The following is a 21094-nucleotide window of genomic DNA, read 5'->3' as shown; positions in this document are numbered from 1 at the left end:
TACAAGACATCACAGTACTATCTAAGACATCATGTAAATAGAAAGCATGTGAAATAAATTTGTTATACAGTTGAAACGTCGTGTTATTTGCTTCTACTTCCAGCTATCATTCCAGAAATATGAATGCATTGTGATATTATTTTTTAAAAAAATCACATTTTTTTTACCATTTTCGCATTTATGTTTGTTACAGGTCTTAATTTTTGTTCTTTAGGGAAAAGTCCAAAATAAAGTTCAACATTTGAAGAGATAACCAGGAGAAAGTGGTCCCTCCAAAATTTTCTCGTGTACACTCTAGTAGAGAGTCTACCTTTGCTTACTCTCCATAAAGTTGTGGACTATGGATATGCGAATTTCTTGTACGCACAATAACATATATTGATCTTTGTCATGAGCCTAGCAATATTTCTGAATGTGTTCGATGATCCGTGGCGACTTTTTTGGTGATGAATTCCTAGCAACCGCTTGGCCCTGGTGGCCTGGTGGTAAGGTCTAGGCTCGTGAGCCGTTAGATTTCAGGTTCGAGACCGGATTCCACCGAAGAACCGTCGTGTAATGGGGTCTGTTGCACGTTAAATCCGTCAGGCCAAACGTCCTCACGCTGGTGTGGAGTGGTGTGGAGAGGGGGGGGTTCCAGCTCAGGTGTCGTCCTCGTCATCTGACCGTTGTTCAAAATTACGAGGTCCTTCCCTAAATAGCCCTAGTGTTGCCTTACAACCGGGCGTTAATATAACTAAACTAAACTTAGCAAGCGCTTAAATCGAATTTGATTTTGGATGCCTTTTTTCCTTCCGACCGATTGAAACCAAAATGTGATATAGAACTACAGTTGTAATGAATAAGATCTCATTCCAAATTTCATTTATTTAAGTCGTTGCATTTTTGTGATATTACATTTACATGCATATGAAAATATCTACTAACAGATGGCCAATACTTAGACAAATTTTATAAGAATTTATATTTTAGATGCAAATTCTGTACCAAATTTGATAAGAATTTATATTTTAAATGCAAATTCTATACCAAATTTCAGTTTTTCTAGGTTTTTACGTTTCGTCATCGTGTTCATTTGTTCTTGAACAGCCGGATCATTATCCTGTGGATAGCATGAAATTTGATAGAAATCTATATATGTAGTGTAAAGTCTATATATCAGACTTCTTCTTTCTAGCTCAAAGCTTTTTTAAGCAATCAGGTTCAGAGACTGACATGGCCCTGAAACATATTGAAATGGGTTTTTCAGGTTCAAGGAAGTCTGAAATATACAAATTATTCAAAATATCGAATTCGAAATTTTACATGATTGAAATATTTTCTTTTTGTGTACTTCGAATACGAGAAGGTGAAAAAGGAGTGAAATAAGAAAACTGGTCTTATTTAAGAAAAAAAAAAATATTATAACGTATTTATAAAATTATATATTTTGATAAATATGATTCTTATTTTTCCTCTGTGCTATTTTGAATAAACATCTAAAGCGCTATCATATTTCTCACTGAAGATAGTCTTTTTGGAACTTTATTTTTCAATGAATAGAACTTTCATGGTTTATGATCACTTTTTATAAATTAATTCAATAAATACAAGTCATTTTTCGATTGAAGAGTAATCAACCGAAAAAAAACCTAATTCTTTAATAACTAAAGAATGAAATTCACATTAAATCATTAATGGATATGTAGCCTTAGGTAAGGCAAGTGTTTTTACTTCGATTATTTTATATAATATTTTTCTTTGTGTATTAAGTTTTCAAACTGTTCTCTAATCAAATTAAGATATGGATGTTTTCTTCTTTAAGATCATTAATCTCAGTTGACTTAACAGATAATAATCACTGAAGAACTAATATTTAAATATACGACGGCATCGTTTTTTTTTTTCCCTTGATCATAATTTTAATAATCTCCATTGACGGCCAAATTGTTTTTGGGAATTACAGGATTATTCAGTTTCAATTAAACAATTATAATTTGATATGCAGGGTTTCTTCAACAATTTTTGAACATTAAATGATGAAAAACATCTAAACCATGTCATTTTAATAGTTTTACAACTGCTTTGTTTATTGTTTATTAAAACTCGCAAAATGGAATTGATCCTTTGGAATCATAATGACATTAAAAACATGGAAGTCTGGATAATCTTTCTGCTAATTACACATTGTCTTTCTTGGTAATGCGTCTGCCGTTATTGAAACCTGTCACTGCAATTAAACTGCCATTATTGATTAGACAATTATTTTAGTTTTAAAATAGTGTAAACAATATAGGACATTCACAGAAAACCTGAGCCTTACATTTTATTACTTTAGAATGATGATAACTATAACTATTAAAGGGGTGTCTAAATAACTTAAAAAGCAGCTGGCTTCTCAATACTAACAACATTTTCCAATCTTATAATTTTAAACGAGCAATTCTCGTAGATATGTAAATTTACTTCGTGTATCTCGGAAATGGCTCTAATGATTTGAATCAAATTTTATATTTTGGTAAGGTTTTGTTTTTTAAGTTTATCTATATACGTGATTTTCTGAAAAAACGGGATTTTGCACTGCCTTGTTTAATAACTAACTATTAGAATAAATACATTTAATTTCCGCTTCTGATTCGAAATTGCAGCGGTCAGAACAACATGATTGACGTTCCAGGTTGGAATCGCGCTTTTTGCTTTATCTTTTTACTTATATATTTATATTCAATATTTTTGCTTTTTAAGTTTATCTTTATAAGTGTATTTCTTGAAAAAACTCGACACACACAAAAATTTTTTTTATAACTAACTATTAGAAACTTTTTCTATTCTTATGCTGACAATGCCACATAGCGCAATCCCGGGCCCTATTTCACTAGGGTTAAACATGCATTCATTTTTTTTATTTTATTTAAATGATAAGTTCCTATGTAGGTAAAATCTAAATATATTCATATGTAATGATTCGCATCTAAATATTTTTCTGAAAAAACACTAGAAAAAAAACTATCGAGTGAAGATTCCAGATATTAAACCTTAAAGATATAACCTTCACGATATTAAACATTAAAGCACTGAAGTTCAAGTCTACTGCCTTTTGTACCAATATACCATTAAACCCACTAAATTTATTTTTTGTACACAAGAGAAACATATTTTTTTAATTGTGTATGACGTAATTGATTGAGTTTGCCTCATCAAAACTTCCATTCATATGATCTTTTTTTTTTTAATAAGGAACCTTCAAGTATTCTTCTAAACAACTCTGCAAGTCAAGCATGATAAGATCTCTTTGCAAAATATTATTTCTAAATAAGAGTTATTTACTTTCAACCTGCATAATTTACATTTCCCGAAATTGATTTTATTATCAGTATCATCGCAACAATAATAGTGCCTGGGGCTAAATATTATTTCTTCACCTTCTTCTCGTATTTGATTATAAAATGTAAAATAAACGGACTGGAATTTTGTTCAGGGAATTAATGAATGGTGCCAGGGGCATCTACTCCCCCTTTTAACTTTGTTAAGAGGCGAAAATTGCCACTGCCTTTTTAAAAGTATATTTGCATTTCTACACCCCCATTCCAAACAAATGAAAACTATTTTAATTCATTTATAATTTAAAAGTGTGAGAGCAAAGAATAATTTACGACATCCTAAGATTGTTATTTGTTCGAAATAGATTCTGAAAGATTCTTTGCATAACATACAAAATGACTCCCCATCCTTATATTCTTGCCATCAACTTTCCTCTGAAAAAAAAAAGAATTAAATACTTTACTAAACTTCTTCTAATCGATACCTTATAAAAAGAGAATAAGGGTATCTAAAGTCTCAAATTATAACTAAACTATTTCGTTTTTCCCTTAGAAAAACGAAACCCAATCAGCTTTAAAACTATTTATAATTCTTCGTATAAAACTATTCCTGTACGAAAAAAGAGCAAACGAAATTCTTAATACACTATAAAAAATAGTTATGATAGAAATATGCTCAATAAATAGAGTACCAAAATTATACAGCCTTAATGATTTATCAATTTGAAATCAATGCCTAAGGACTCTTGAGGTGACAGACAGAACATCTTCATTATTCCTATCATTTCCAGGAAGAAGAGCGCTTCTGACAGGCTGGAGGAGAGAGCCGTCATCTGGCAAAGGGTCTGAAATTAAAGAGCAACGTGTCTGAGCCGTCGATAAATCGCGGCCCAATGTTATCTGGCCGTCGACAGATTAGTGTCCCGTTTCCCCGTCACCACAAAATATGATACAGAATCCTCCTCCATCTTCCAGACTTTGAACGATGAGGCGGAGGGGAAAGGAAGAAAATCCTCCTTTACCGGTTTTTCATCATTGCGTTACTAAGACATCAATTTCTGGATGGTTTGAGTTGCAGCGAGAAAGAGACTATTTTTGTTTTGCTTTGCGCGTCGTCGCCAATTTGTGTCGCACTTTACACTTCTTGTCAGCAGTGGAAAATTTTGAAGATTTCTATTTTTTTTTTATTTTACATAATTGCTGGATTGTTTATATATCTTTTTAGTATTCTGCTGTAATTAGTGAATATGTTTGCTTTCAGAAATATGGTAATTTAAAATATATTGACCATTCTGAAGTATTAATTTTATTTGTTTCCACTAACTGCTTGTCTTGAGGGTACTCAAAACTCATTCGAAATTCTTATTATTTTCAAATATAATATCAAGGCAAAAATGTCATTTATGTTTCAACATACTCACCAAGCTCACAGATTTCCTTGATTCAAGGAATGTTCATTCTCCATAATATTTAACGTTTCATGTTACATAGAACATACATTAAGATCTTATAATTTGAGCGAATTATCTACCATCGCAAACATATCCATATCAATTCGAGGAATGTTCATTCTCTATAGTACTCAATATAAGTTTTGACACAGAAGATCTTATAATTTAAGCGAATTATATACCATTGCAAACATATCCATATTATTTCGAGGAATGTTCATTCGCTAAAATATTCAACGCATGTTCTTACATAGAAGATCATATAATTTGAGTGAATTATCTATTATTGTAAACATATCCATATTAATTCGAGGAATGTTCATTCTCTAAAGTATTCAACGCATGTTCTTACACAGAAGATCGTATAATTTGGGCGAATTATCTACCATTGCAAATATATTCACTCTCCGAACTTCTATAACTCTACCTCATCTTCTACCGGATTCAACATACGTTCTCACATAGAAGACCTCGTAACTTGAGCGTATTTTTATCCACTGTAAATACGATGGTTCTGACCGAATTACTGAGAATCAATATTAGTTTTCTAAATTCAATTTTCATTCTTATTTTTTCTGCTTATGATTGCAGGGTTTGTAAAGAATATGCTGAGTTATGATTTTCTCCGAAATGCTTTACAAATAGGTTGTGGACTAGATTGTAAAATATTAAAATACCTATTCTATTTTTAATTATATTTTCAAAACATAAAATATATATATATATGATTTGAAGTACATTTGAAAACATGTGAAAAAAATCATTTTCACTGTCGATGAATTTTCGTTATTAAAATTATCACTGCATAGTGTAACTCATTTATTCCAAATATGTTAATAACAATATTTAACAATAAGAAGAAATGAAATCTTATTAGTCCACCATTGGAGATTTTATATTCCGACTTAATAATTTTGAAAATGATCAAATGAATTAAATCCGTCTTCATGATTCAAACATTCTCAATTTTATATAGTGAATGAAATTCGAAAGAAAAGCATCATTTAAAGATTGTCTTATCTTTAATTAATGCTTTTCTTTCGAATTTCAGGCGCCGTATTAAATTGAAAACGCTTGAATCATGAAGGCGGATTTTTAATAAATACTTGGCCAACATACTTTTACAGGATTTTTGAGTTTTGTATCTTGGGGAATCTTTGAACTTGAATTTCTCTTATACCATACTTGAAACCTTACTGGAAGACTTTTTATCCCCTATCATGTTTAACATATTCTATTTATTGAAGATCTCATGATTTTAAAGAACGATTCGCAATTAGAACTACTTACGGTTTTACACTTGACAGCCAAGCCACCGAAAATACTTACGACGTTCTGGAAGAGATGATAGAAAACCGTGGCAAAACACCTGTGGCGAGTTTTGCACCTTAAAGTGGAGAGAAGCTAATAGTGCAATAGAAGTTCTCAGTTATAAAGAAAGCAAGGGAATAAAAGGAATTAATTGGAAGGAATGATTTCTACTGGGGAACCAAGTGTTGGGAGCGTACTTGCTTCCCAACAAATATAATTAAGAAAAATAAATTTTAATTCACTCGTTTGCTTTTACAATGAACAAAATTGTCCCATTTATTGCTTAATGAAAGTTATCGAATTAATTATCGAACTGTAGATGAATAATCGTATTGTGCCGTTTGAATTATATATACTCTGCAAGAATAATTGCATGGTCATGTTGAAAAGGTTATAACAGCTTTGCAGGTTATGTTGAAAATGTTAAGTAACTTAGTTCTATTTAAATGCTTACGATAAAATAAATAATTCAGAAAACCATTTAATTCATGTAATATAATTGATAAAATAGTTGTAATCAATTGTAAAGATGATGAGAAAATATAATTTGGTTAAAGTAAGGAGAAGATGCAAAAAAAAAAAAAATTATTAAATAAAAGCAGGAGCAAAATTGATCACTCTTCTACAGATTCTACAGAGAGGCGACAATTAGAGGTTATTATAAATTGGTAAATGTCAGCTCCAATAAAAAGATAAATTGCAGTGCAGCACATTGTCATCAGATAATCCAATATAGAAAACCCAGAAGCCAAATAGAATTCCTAGAAATTTTATTCTATGAGAAAAGACATAAAATATTTATTGCTTTCATCATTGCTTGCCAATTAAAAGCTAGAAAAACTGTAACTATGCCGTCAAAACTCTAATATTAGTCATATTGGAAACTGTGTAGAATAAGTCTGAATATCGAGAAGATATATTGCATGAAAATAAGGTAATTTTTCAAATTGATTTTCAGCTTAGAGTGTAATATTCTACATTTTTGAAAAACAGAGCCTTTCAAAACTGAAAAGTTCTTATGTGATCGCCCTGTATTGCTGAATTCTCTGTCTCTTAACCTTATAAAGTCATTCCACCTGTATTTGATGCCTGTATATGATTGTTCTATATTTTCCTATTATTTTGAAATTTGTCGTAGTTTATTGCCAACAAACAGCCAAAGAGAATATCAAATAGTAATCAGTAGGACAATAAGTAAGTAAGCTTTGAAGCGTTACGAAAGAAATATGGTAGAGGGCTAAGGAACAGTAGAACTAAGTTTACTAGTGTAGTGTCTGTACATAAGAGGGTATCTGCTTCAGAGAGAGGATAAGGATAATCTTTAGTTGGAAAGTTTTCGTGGAAATTCGAAATGCTGTCTTCTCCAATGAGAAGTTTTATTATTCACTGGGGAGCTTAACATTTTCGATATCTGATTTTCTTAGAAATCTCTCAGTTTTTCTGATAATAACATGATCCAACGAACCCCGCCCCCCCCAAAAAAAAACAGCATAATATCAATGTTTTTAATTGAGATATAATTTTTACTCTTATGCCGGTAAGAAATAATACATATTAAGATTAATATAGCCGAAGAAATGAGAGAAAGATACATGGATTCAAGAATAAGAGTTTTATATACATCGCCTTGGACCTTTACTTCATTATAGATATGATTTGAAGCAGTTGTAGTATCAAAGAAGACTGCTACGATTTTTATGAAATTAAAATTTTGCTATTAGCTTTGTACCCAAAATTGTAATTCAAGAACATGTGAATTTAAAGTTTCTCTCTTGTTTGAAGATTTATATTTATAAAAATATGTTTTCATAAAATAAAGAATAGTTTTTACTTAGTGTATTTATTAATGCATATAAATGCCTGTCCAATAAATGTTAATTGAACTGATTAAGAAAATTCCAGTGTTTAAAATAATAGGCAATATAATTTACGGCAAGTTATGTTTGCATACAATTCTTCATTTGCGCATTTCGAAAAACAGTTTCAATTGAAGAAGGCAATTTATTCGGAATGTTTTCAGCGATAAATAAATAATAATAATTTTTTGTTGAAACAAATTTTGTGAATAAGGAATTACTACCTTATCTAAGCTTGAATTAAATATTTTATTAACAAATGGATTCAGCATATATGTTTTTTTTTTGCATTAAATAGCAATTCATAAGTGTTATCCGTTAGAGCTAATTTATTAATAAATTATTTTTAAGACAAACGGAAAAAAGATATATGGTAATTTTATGATATGCTTCTAACAGGAAATTAAAGGAATTGATTAACTGCACTGTTTTAACTTATACTCATTTAAATTCCTTACACTGAATTTTTTAATGCATTTTGACAGCAAACGAATAAAATAGTGGGGACAACTACTACTAAGACTGAAGTGAAATAAATGACATAAGACCTCTCACTCCTTAAACAAGCTTAACATGATCAAAAACATGCAAAAATAACCGAAAATGTGTTCCTGGAATAAGCAGAAAAATCAAGCGTTAACAACGAGAAAACGATTAAACAAAGAAGTTAATCATCCTATTGACATCACTGCATTCAGACAGCAAAGATGAAGGTAATTACCCTACTCTATGAAAACAGTATGGTTTTTATGGACAAAAAGGTTTTAGTAGTTGATTATCATCATCCAATGGTGACGTATTGTCCACACACCGCCTCAGACGTGAATCACCGAAGCAAACTATATACCATTGATTGTTCAATTTCAACAAAAGACCGAGAACTGCAACCAAGATATGAGCACAAAATGGACTTTCATTTATAGCAGCAAATGTGGAGGCTAAATGTGTTGAGTGTGATTGTGAGGATCAGGGGTGTGTGTGGAAGACTGTGTGGTGTCGTATGTGTGGAAGATTGTGGGCTATTTTACATCTAATTAATATAATATTCTGTTTTTGTAAATAAAATATTGAACATCGCATGATTTTACTTGTATTAATAATTTCTATTTAAATAATTTTTTTCAATAGCAGAAAAAATTATCATATGGCTTGAAAAAAGTCTTACATAAGATTTTAAAAAGAGTTAAACAAAGTACAAAAAACATCATTTAACTATTAAAATATTTTTTAGGTGCTTAACAGTTTATGAGCTGCAAAATGAAACAAAGCTGATTGCAGTATGTGCTGATAACTACGGGATATTTTACATCTAATTAATATAAGACTCAGTTTGGTGAATAAAATATTTCTCAAATTATCACTTTAATTGCGTTAATAATTTCTATTTGTTTTAAGTAATTGCATGCATTGTTTATACAAGTTGTGGACTAATCTTCTCTTCAGCTGAGAAAATTAGTTTATAACTTGTATAAACAATGCATGATCTTTTAAAAAGAGCTAAAGAAAATATAAAAACAATGTATTAACTACAGAATAACTATTAAAATAATTTTCTTTCTTTGTACTGGAAACTCATTTGTATTCTGAGTTTTCTGAATGTTCGTAAAGCAAAGGGAATTGAAGATATTAGGACATCAAAAGAAAAAAACACACGAGGAAATGCATATATTCTAGTGAATATATGTCTATGCTCATACAAAGATAATATATGTCTATGCTCAAAAGATAATATAACGAAATCTTATTAATTATTAATATCAAAATTTTCTTTAAAAAATAATCTACATTAAAAATGTTCTTAAAGGAAGCGAATATTTTTAAAGACAACAAATTCTGACTGTAACCACTCGTCGTTTAGGCCATTAGGGCTGCTCGAGTCCAAATGCCATTTGTCGATGCAAAACAATCGCAACTCTCGACAGTAATCCCTTTCGACTTTTGACAGGACGAGTGTTGCCACTTCCACGTTTACAAAAGTCTTATCGGCGCTAGGAAGTGCGTCCTTATCGGAGCTGTGCCTCACTTCCAGACGACGACTTTTATCAGAAATTCGCTGATAGCCGCCATTAAGAACACTTCTTTTCACGGGGGAAAGAAATTTTTTCTCTCCCCCACTCCCCACGTGTCATCTTTATCCCTCTTCTTTTCTGTTTCCGAAGATTCCTCTTTTTCTGCAGTATCGCATCTTATCTATACAGAACGCGTAGTTCTGGTTTTGATAAGATTTTCCTTTCTCCGCCGGGCAACCGTTTTCGGGACAACAGAAAAAAATGTAGGGAAAACTTTTTTTTTCGAAAATAAACTCTTTTCCAGACCGATGTTGTCTGGAACGCTTCGGGTGATTTATTTATGCAAGCAATAAGCGATAAGAAAATAGTATTTGTGCAAGAAAATTTTGAGATTAAAAATGCATGTTTGTGCCATACCACCGATTTGTTATCATTTCATCCCCGAACTTCTCTGTTGTTACCACTGCTTCAGGGAGACTTTTGTTTCAGCAATACAATTATTACCTCTTGGGGAAGAATGTTTATTTATTTTCCCGATAAATGCTTCATTGGTTTCGAAGAAAAATCATTTTCTCAGTGCTCTAGGTAAGAAAAAAAAACATTTCCTATCTATTGGATTTCTGCAAAATGCTTGACTTATGTGCGTTTATTATTTCAAAGGGACTGTATAAGATTTAAAACGATTTTGTTTTTCATTAAAAACAAGAAATCGGAATAACTCGTACAAAAATATTAATTAAATCTCTGACCCTGCAGAAATAATATTTACAAATCTGGAAGCAAAATTTCGGAAATTAAACATTAGAATTTGGCGGAACAATTAATATTTACCCAAAATGGAGTTATTTGAGAAATGTATTCAAACATTACCTTTCCTCGCAGATCTTTGAATACCTGAAAGTTGTCATATCCTGTATTTTGGTATCTTCGTTAGTAGATGTCATAGTTTGTTTAATTTAACAGATTGAAATCTTGCTTTCGTTCTATTGCAATACTAAAATAATTATGATAACTACCTTTTAATGTTTTTGTTAGTAGAGCTTTTTCTTGAGTCATTTATAATATTTAGAATGTCTTATTCCAAAAATTCATCCACAAACAGAACGCTTACCATTCGTTTCATTACCTGATACTAATATTGGATTTTTCTTTTTGAATGAACGATTTTTTAAAGGCTGAAATTAAAAGTAAATAAATTTTTATTGAAAATAAGTGATGGAAAATAGGTACTGAAAACATTTTTGAATTTCAGGATAATCGCACGGCATACTTGCTGAAATCGACGTATCAAAATTCTGAAACTGACATTCGGTAGAAAGATCATTTCCATTCAAGCTAGAACCTTTGAATTATTTTCAAATAATTAAGGATATTTATTCCTTCACCGTTTTAAATATTAAAATTTCCACCTTATCATCAAGAACATCTTGTGTGTTAACAGTACTAGGAAAGTCTTAAGTCTAAAACAAAATCAGGAAATTAAAAAAAAAAAAAAAAAATGCAATACGTAGATTGATGCTGCAACAAAAAGAGAAACAATATAAATCTTTTTTGGTTAACCGTAATCATAACCATATAAGTTTTTGGAAATGTAATCTTAGTTAAGAAAAATTTTACCTTCACATAATTTCTGACCACCAATCAAAATTCAAGGCTAATTGCCTAAACTCAAAAACGAAAACTTAACCTAATTTCAACATAAGAGTTTTTTTGTTATATATATATATATATATATATATATATATATATATATATATATGGATTAATTTGCATTTTTATTCAATTTATTCATCAAATTACGATAAAATTCCAGTTCCCACGATACTTTTAGAATTCCTTTAAATAAAGATAGGTCGGCTTTTAATAAAAACAGCAACATATTCTATAATGTCATAATTCATCATTTTCTAGTCTGCCATCTTTAAAAAAACAAAAAACAAAAACAAAACTTTATTCTGTTTTATTTTTGTTATTTTGTAAATAAAATTTTTATAATTAGATAATTTTAAATATTAAAAAAAAAACCTTCTGTGAAAGCAGGAAAATAAAGTTTATTCCTCACAATATTGAGTTTTTCAGGAAAAAATAAAAATTAAAAAAAGTATTCTCACTATAGTAGAATGGAACATTCAAATGTCATAGTATTTATTTTCACATGTGTTAGTTATTTTGTAATAATATCATAAAATATATTATAATTCTGCTGGGTTTTTTTTTTCGGAAATTATTTTGAAAAAAATATTTATATATGAAAGAATGTGTAAAATATATGAATATATAATATAAAAGAACAATCGCTTTTATAAAAGTAGTCGTCAAGAAGTCTTGAAGTAATACTTATTGCAATAAGTCTAAATGAAAGTTGTTTAAACTAGAATCCCATTTTTAATTAATTTAAACTTAAATATTTTTGAGATTAATGCTATATAGCTAAAATACTTTTTAAATTAGAAAACATTTTTACTTATCCTGGAAAAGCTCTCAGAACTCTTTATTATAAGTTGAATCTTCTAATTTATCTAGTATAATAGTTGCCACTTACACATTTTCTTTTCAGATAAACTATATACTCCGAGAATCAATTTTGAATTAAAAAGAATTATGGTGGTTAAGATTTTTTTTTTCTATATTCTTAACGAAAATGATACTTACGCTAGATTATTATATATTGTTTATTATATTGTTTATATTTATACATTTAAAAAGCAATTAATAGTTGAAATATTAGTATTCGTTAGAGTGATTTTGATTTCAGTCGTTAAAATTGCTAATGCCTCAGTAAAGTATATGAAATTCTGACTAACAGAAAATGCCAATAGCGACATACAGCGTTTTATGACGCATTCAACATTTATAAATAATTTGAGAGCAGATGTATATAATTTACACAAGATCGATAAAACGTTTGGCGAATTTCAAAGGCGACATTTTGAAATAACAATGACAATTCTAAGCATCATAAATATTAAGCCATGGCATACAAAATACATAAATCTACGGGAATAAATAATTCTGATTTTGTCAAAAATCATTTAATGCAAGTTGAATAATTCACATTCAGTCACATTTTTCAATTATATTTTGATCCTTCATAGGAAAAAGACAATGACATCATTTGTGAATGCTTATATTGTCATCGTATCAAAAAATATTTTAAATTTGATTCCAAAAATTTCAATAAACTTTTCTGAATATGTCTATTTAATTAAATCGATACATATGGATTAGTCTTTATAATTAATTCATGTTTCATAGGTCTATTTTATTTTTTAGTTCATTAGCTTCCTTTGAAATCTAGCTTATTCATTTCTTTTAAATTATTGAAAAATAACACATAGGCATCTAAAGTGTATTTTTTAAAAAATAAATTGATATAAAAAAATCGGTGGAAATTGAGCTAAAATTATAGTGAAAATAATATTAAATCACGAAAATTCAAAAAAATTTGACTTTTTAAGGGTATGAAATCCTAAGAAATGAATAAGAAGTATCTAAGAGATAATTCTAAAATTCAATTTGCAGCTGCGTTAACAAGAATTTTTCTTTTTTCTGATCTTTAACATATAAAAAAATCAAAAGGAGACAAAACAATGGAATAGATTTGAATTTTAACAGAACAATCAAATCAAATTTTCAGTTTCAAAATAATTTTAAAGGATAATTTTGAATATGCATGGTGAAAATTCGGATTTTACAAAAAAACTGTACAAATCCAAATGGTTTAGTTGAAAAAGATAGCTTTTTAATTATATGATGACAAAAAAGTATGTTTTTTTTAAAAAAAATATTTTTATAAGTTATTACAGAAAACTGGAAAAATTCGCTTAGTATTTGATAGATTTAAAAATCAAATTAAAAGTTCAAACACTTTTTTTAAATTTTTGTTTCTCACTTCTAGATGCAAAAAAATATTTTTTAGAAAGTTGAGCAGATAGACAGACGCAGACACAATATTTACTTTTCTTATTATTTGAGATATACACTAAAAATATTCTTCGAATGAATGAAATAATTGCCAAGTTTTTCCGAAACGGAAAAAAATCGTTCTCAGAAAAAAAAAAAATCGAAAAATTCTAAACGTTGTCATCGAGATTCTAAGCACTGCTGGAATCGTTTGAGATTCCAACCGACTTTCGAAATATAGCAGAACAATTTTGATTATTATCACTACCACTAAAACTGTTGTTCAGTATAGAGCAACAGAGTATGTGTAATGGCTCGATTGAGCTCAGAACCAAACCACAACTCAAATGATAAATGAACTATAATTTCTTCGCTTCGCCATTTATTTTTATGCCGGGGCATTTGACATTTTAATGAAAGACTGCATTTAATTCAATTTCATTGGAAAACCGTACGGGTACGGAACAGAGCTCTTTTAAGATCGAATTCGGATAATTATTCAGCTTCCGCTATTCAACTGCGAGCGTTCCACCGCAGTTTCGAAATTTAAATGATTATGACGACAGCAAAGACATTTATTATTGCGAACAGGCTAGTATTACAGGCGTGAGCCTTGAATGACACGCCCGACATCTGCGAGAATTGAATTCAGTTTTCCCGCAATTAAAGGAAGAAAGGAGAGAGAATCGATTCAGGGACTATTCTTTCTTTGGTTTTATGATGAGTTCAATGCAGTCGGGGCTGGCGGTCGCACATAAACATCCATAATTAAGGTTTATACTGGTTAAGAGGCTTGTTTTAGAGCTCAATTTTTTTTTATTCTTTAAATAGATCTTTTGAATTTTTCATGATTTGTGTGTATAATTTCCTTTATTGCGTAAAGTCATAAATGCAGTTTTTAAAAAATCTTTTATAAGGCTGATTTTGTTTCAAAGACGAAACAACAATTTTAAATACTTTGCAATTTTTTTTCAGTTTCCAGAATTAAATTTTCACCTCAATTGGAGACGAAGAAGACAGTGGATGAATTGGCATCTCCCTTTTTCAAACTTCTGCTGGACCTATGGCTTCAAATTTAAAATGCATCTAGCCTGCATCTCAACAGAATTTGCACCATACATTCTGCATATATAAATCCAAAGTAAGATTTCCAAAGCTCTCTGAAGAAATTGATGTATAAACATAAAAATTTTCATCGGATTCCTTCGTGTTATCTCTCAAATTGGATTTCCTCTTAGATTAAATCATGGGAAAGCTAAAGAAAACTAATAATAATAAGAGTTTTATAGGTTTTATCCTCTTCTTGTATTATTACTCAAAAGCTGATAAGGCGTTGTGTACTTATCAACAAATTGCTTTTTGCTGTCGAGGTGATTATTGGAGAATCTCACGGCTTTCCTCTAAGAGAAATATAAATGTAAGCCAACTTCCCCATAAAATTCTCCAGTAAAACAATCTAACCTCTACTCCTTACATTGGAGCTAAGCCAGATTTCAGTTAAACTGTTTCAAAGCAATTTTCAGGGAAAGGAGATGCTATATTTCACCTTTATCGAAGGTCCTTGAAATTTACATTAAATGTTTTTTTTGAACTAACTATTAAGAAATATATTCTATTCATTGAAAAATATATATCATGACGATGTGTTTGATAATTTGGGCAAATTTATTCACTTACATGAATCTTTTTTCCCTCCTTTTTTCCTCTTAGTGAACTTGATATTCATATTCACGTTATAAATGTTAAACCTACGAAGTCTCTTTCATTCCAGAATGCATTGCACATGTAATACAAGTAAAGATATTCCTACGACACTAGATAATAAAGTCAATTTTCTGTTTCAGATGTCGTATTTAATTATTATTATACGTGAATTCGTTGTCACGTGAGTTAATTTCATTTCGTGACAACTTCTTTCAATCTATCCACTAAATTTCAAATGTATTCGAAAAATTTTATAATTATTTACGAAACGGATATTTTCAGGTAGACGAAGTTTGTAGTTTTAAGGTATAATGAAGAAAGAGTTATGCCTACAAAATTGATATGATTAAAAATATATTGGTACCTTTATAATTCGTTCTTTGCGGTCCTCCAGTAAACTAACGTTTTCATATTGCGGATTAGGGAACAGGAAAGAGAAAACATGTCACTGAAAGAGGATATCCGTGTCTTTGAGAAGACAAAAGCTATAAACTGTTACTCAGATTTTGTAATATATTTTATAATATTTATTATATAGAATACATTATTTCGTAAAATAAACATAGATCTTGCTTGTAAAATTATTTTTTTAGTTGTTGTTTCTTATGGCACTTGTCATGGACAAGCCCGCTGTTACGAAGACAACGATTTAAGCCGGTGGGGGAGAGTCTCTTGTTTTTATAGTAGCGCCAACTAGGGCCAAGAGCACGACTTTGCTACTCACGCATCACTCATTCGCTTGCACAACCCCTTTTTACAGGAGGACACATTCACACATCTCATAGATAGAATAACCATGCCCAAACTGTGACTCGAACCCAGGACGCCCAGAGAAGATGCGTTACCCCTATGCCAGGACGCCGGCTATAGAGGAAGTATAGTGATCATAAAAAATTTCGAACTCGAGATTTTGACTAATTCCTCCGTTTTAGACCTCCCTGCGTTCGAGAAACCTATTTTTGGAAATGTCCGTCTGTGACAAAGATAGCTTAAAGAACTTTTGAGCTTTGATGATTAAACGATTTGACGATTGAAATTTGAAATACGGCCTTTACACCAAATTTGCAGATTTCTATCAAATGTTGAGTAAAATCTGTTCTCCACCTGTCCGGGTGTTTGAATATAAGTTAACACGGTAACTACAAAAGGAAAACAAAAATCCGATTTTTGGTTACTCTTAATGCATACCAGGGATTAATGGTTGAACAAATCGCCAAGGATGGCACGCTATATTCAGTGAAAGCCCAAAGTTAATATTGCATAACTATTGTATTCTAATGCAATATAAGGCGTACTCTTGCATGATAAGTTTAATAAAAAGTATGCAAGAAAGCTTTGTGGAGACCATTCCCGCTAGTTTAAAATGTATTTTTACTAATAAGATACATTTGTTAATCCAACTGTTCTTTGGCCTGATATTTATTAAATTACTAAGGGATTGCAATTCCTTCATTTAAAACAGAATTAAATTCTTTCAAGTAAAAAATATGGAAATCATTCAGATTTTTCTTTTCTATTTCCGTACAGAAGATACAAATGTAAAAGAAATGATAATGCATGTATATGTATAGGAAGGACGCTAAGATTAATCGAATTGAATTGTTTTGAAACTTAGGTCGCAAGAGCCAAATTTTGTTAAAATGCTTCAGACTTATGGCAAAATAACTAGGACTATTAGAATGCATAAAAAACGGTGTTTGCGCAGTTCGCTGAGAAGTTAAACGCACCAAGCTCAGTTTGACTTTTGTAATTTTATAGGATTTTAATAATTTTTGGCAGAGAAAATTTGGCAACGAATCAAAATAGCAGAAAGACGAAATGTTTGCTATATTGATAAGAACGAGTGAAAATGCTTTTTTTTAATCCAATTTCGGAGGGAAATAAAAATAAAAATAAAAATTTTAAGAATCTTCATTTTTTTCTCCCTTAATGTGAATGTACGATCAGTAAAATATTTCAAAAAAGGAAGAAAGAGATTAGAATTTTAAGGCGAATTATATTTTAAATTTCATAAAACATGTCTCTAATCATATTACTACACTGCCTTATTCTGTGAAAATAGAGTATATCTTTATAAAAATATCTCAATTAGCTCTATTCGTGTATTTATATTTAAATTGTTAATTCAGAAATTCAGAAATAATTAAAATTAGTTCCAATGCTTCTTCTTTCTATGATTGTAAAAAGTAGAAGTTCAAAGCTAAACCAAGAAATCCAACAAATGTTCATTTGTCTTCTAAAATGTTAAAACCATGGTCTATGGTAATGGCCTTCTAATTAAGATTATATTCATATTCTAGAATATCTTGAATCTATTTTCATACGTTTGCGCCACTTCCAATTGTTTACTGCGTAATAAAGCTGGAGAGCCCATTGAACATCATAGTTCTGGTCTCGCAATAATTAAATTCATGTTCATTTAGAGGGCATCAAATATTTCATTTTCATGATTTTGAATTTGCCTCACAAATTACAAAATCCTGTAACCTTATTTGGTATTCATATTATCAAATAATTGAAAAATTCCTATGAATGTGCAATATGAATTCACGCATTACTTTACCGTAGATATGGTCAGATTTATCATGAGGTTCAAATTTAACTCTTTTTTTTAATTCTTGATTTCCTAATATGTTCCTAAACCAAGCAATGAAGTACAAATGATTTTGAGCTTCTTTTTGCATAGAATAACTGTAATGTCATAAATGATGTTGTATATTCATAAAGCTTAGAAGATATACAAAATTTAAAGCTTAGAAGATATACAAAATTTAAAGCTTAGAAGATATACAAAATCTTTCTAAAATGAAGGATTGTTTCTGAAATTAATCCGTGAAGGAATGAAATTCATAGCGAAATTTTACCAACAGGACATATTAGACACATATTTATTGCCCATGTTGACTTATTGTATCCTCAAAGCAATGGGCTATTTATGTAAAATTCTGTACTACAAAATCAAATCAACAAGTCTTGGCCCAAGCTAGTTAACCACAAAGGAAAAAAATGGCCATCTTCTTCACCATATCTATGTATATACTTTAAGCTGTGGGGATTGTACAGACTAAAGTAAATGCTAAATAGCCCAGAGAGGGTGTCTTAAAGTTTAGTCTGGATGGGTCTTAAAGTGTCCATATTGCCTATTGATAACGTTTTTGAATGATTCACGCTGCAATAGAAAAATAGCACATGAATTATTATCAACAGGGTGGTGCATGAACAGCAAAGTGGTGGCATATGAATCATTATCGACAAAGTTCAAAATAATCATATGTGATTACTTTCGAAGGTACACGGAAAATTTGAAGATCAGAATGCCATGATAGAATAAACGGGAAGTATATTTGAGTCATAAGGATCATCATCGGTCACGGTACAACCCCTCCGTAGGAGGCATGTTTCTTTATTAGTAGATAATAACCAACTCATACCATTTCTGTATCCATAGGTGAGATGAGAAATATCCACATTAACGACATCTTCTCATTCTCATACCTGAGGTGCACCTAAATAAGAAATTTAGGATAAAATTTTCTTAAATTCTCATTTATAAATTTCATTATATATTGTTGTATTAATTATTTTATATTTTAAAATAGAACGACTCAATATTTGAATCAACATTTAATAGTCACTCTGTAGATTGTAGACCAGAGGAAAATTCATATTTCCTCTTACGACAGGAAATTTAACCAAGAAGGTGTTTTTTCCTCTTTTGAAACAACTGAAAATTGTGGTTTGCGATGTATTTTAATCATTCTCAGTGTGTTTTTTCTCTTTTTAACAATCAGTTTACACATGTGTAGATGTATTAAAAAAGAGAATAAGACGATCAGTCAGATGATATTTCTAAAATGGAGAAGGACATGATTCAGTGATATTGTACGAAGCAAAGTAAAAGTAAAATACTACTGATACACCTATGTATGGGGAAGTTAAAGTAAATTTACAAAACTGATATTTTAAAATAGAATTTCCAAACATCAAAAATACACCTTGAAAGCTATTTTTCTATACCAGCAAATTCCGCGCTTTAATACTGTTCGATATTCTACGAAAATGACGAAGATTACTAGCTGCAAAGAATTTCCGTCTGCTAATGTTTACCATGGCATTTTTCCTCTTCCACCCCATTCCTTTACGAACTTTTTTTTTATATCTCCATCCTTTGGTTCGAAATCTAAAGCTGCAGCGTTCGTTACGGAGCTCGTTACGGACCCCTTTGCCTTTCTTCCAGAGTAGATGGAGCTAATAAACCCTTTTACAGAGGAGGGAGCCTTACCGAGGGTAGATGAAAGAAAAAAATCGCACAGCCTCCCTCGTTATGCCTAGAAAGATGTCTTATTACCATATCACGTGACAGGAAGTGCGAAGCGTGGGGCGTCACCCCATTAAAACTGATACAAAACTTTTTCCTGCACTTCGTGATCTATGAAGATGCCTTCCACCCCCTGTAAATTGATTATTCCCGTTTTATACGGGGAGGGGAGAATAGAAGAAAATTCAATTTGGGTGGAATATCCCATTACTGAAGGGGTGTCGCCGTGCGTGTTTGTTGTCCGTCTGATGGGCGACATTTAATGAGGTTATCGGACGAGGAAGATGCATCCCACTCGGTATAATGGACACGCGGCCTTCCCATCTGCAGGCGTAGAATCCAAGATTAATCTATCCGGAAAAACGCCAAATAATCGATGATCACGTGAATGAACCCTTCGTGCCGATTGCCCATCTTCGTCAGCATGGGTGGAATACTAAAAGCTTAGAAAGAAATGAACAAATACTCCTAGATCACGTAATCTCTTTTACGAATCATTGACAGAAAAGAAAGGGTTCACTGACTTCTAAGTTAATTCTTTGTCTGAGAGCACCTTTGCTAGAAACTGCTTTAAATCTACTTAACAAATGATGTATCATAAATTACTTAGTTCTTATAAAATTTTTCAGGGAGGTTAGAATATATATATATATAAATCTGCATTAAATGCCTACATTGTTTTAAATTGCCACTTCAAATGTAATTTATTGTCCTGTAAATGATAGATCAGGTAGATCAAAGTTTGAATTTTTGATAAATCGCGAAAAATAATCCTTACAGAATATGAATCTATTGTTCAAATAAAGAGAAGGAGGACATTTTATGAGAAGTACAGAAATCGTTGAGATTCTTACATCAAAACTTTTAAAGTGTTACGTCAATTAGAGTTCCAAATAACCATTCATGTTAGTTACTGAAAGCACAGCGAGTACGTAGATGAGAAGTTTCCTTGTAAGTAAAAGGGCTCTCGCTTTTTTGGCAGGTTAGATGATTTAAGGGTAGAGTTATCTCTTTCCCAATGATGGAACTGATAGTTTTCTGATCTTTTTAATTTCGAAGTGACGATGAAGATCGTTTAAGTTCCCCGTAGGCCATGGGGGTAACCCATCTACAACTTTGATTTATATAGATACTTAGCCATAATTTCATGTCATTATACATCAAATTCACGTTACAGGGTCATAACAAGAAGTGAAGGATTATGTGAGAAATATATATCATGTACCCGATTTTATTTATGCAGAAG

At 30.7% G+C, this 21094-nt stretch overlaps 1 protein-coding gene and 1 long non-coding RNA gene across 6 annotated transcripts in view; one reads left to right on the top strand and one right to left on the bottom strand.

Moving 5' to 3' along the window:
* Nucleotides 1-21094, bottom strand: part of LOC129963371 (cell adhesion molecule 2-like) — a 347066-nt gene that overhangs the window by 122674 nt on the left and 203298 nt on the right. The gene's annotated exons all lie outside the window — the stretch shown is intronic.
* Nucleotides 1-21094, top strand: part of LOC129963372 (uncharacterized) — a 122519-nt gene that overhangs the window by 93197 nt on the left and 8228 nt on the right. For 3 of the 5 annotated variants that reach the window (XR_008783969.1, XR_008783971.1, XR_008783970.1), the window contains exon 2: nt 14802-14967. This is a non-coding gene — a long non-coding RNA (uncharacterized LOC129963372). Of the gene's footprint in view, nt 1-10017; nt 10509-14346; nt 14600-14801; nt 14968-21094 lie in introns of those variants that run through there. The other 2 variants (XR_008783968.1, XR_008783972.1) reach the window with 2 other exon arrangements.

Source organism: Argiope bruennichi, chromosome 3 (assembly GCF_947563725.1).
Source record: "Argiope bruennichi chromosome 3, qqArgBrue1.1, whole genome shotgun sequence".
NCBI lineage: Eukaryota > Metazoa > Arthropoda > Arachnida > Araneae > Araneidae > Argiope > Argiope bruennichi.
This window is presented reverse-complemented; position numbering and strand designations above follow the sequence as displayed.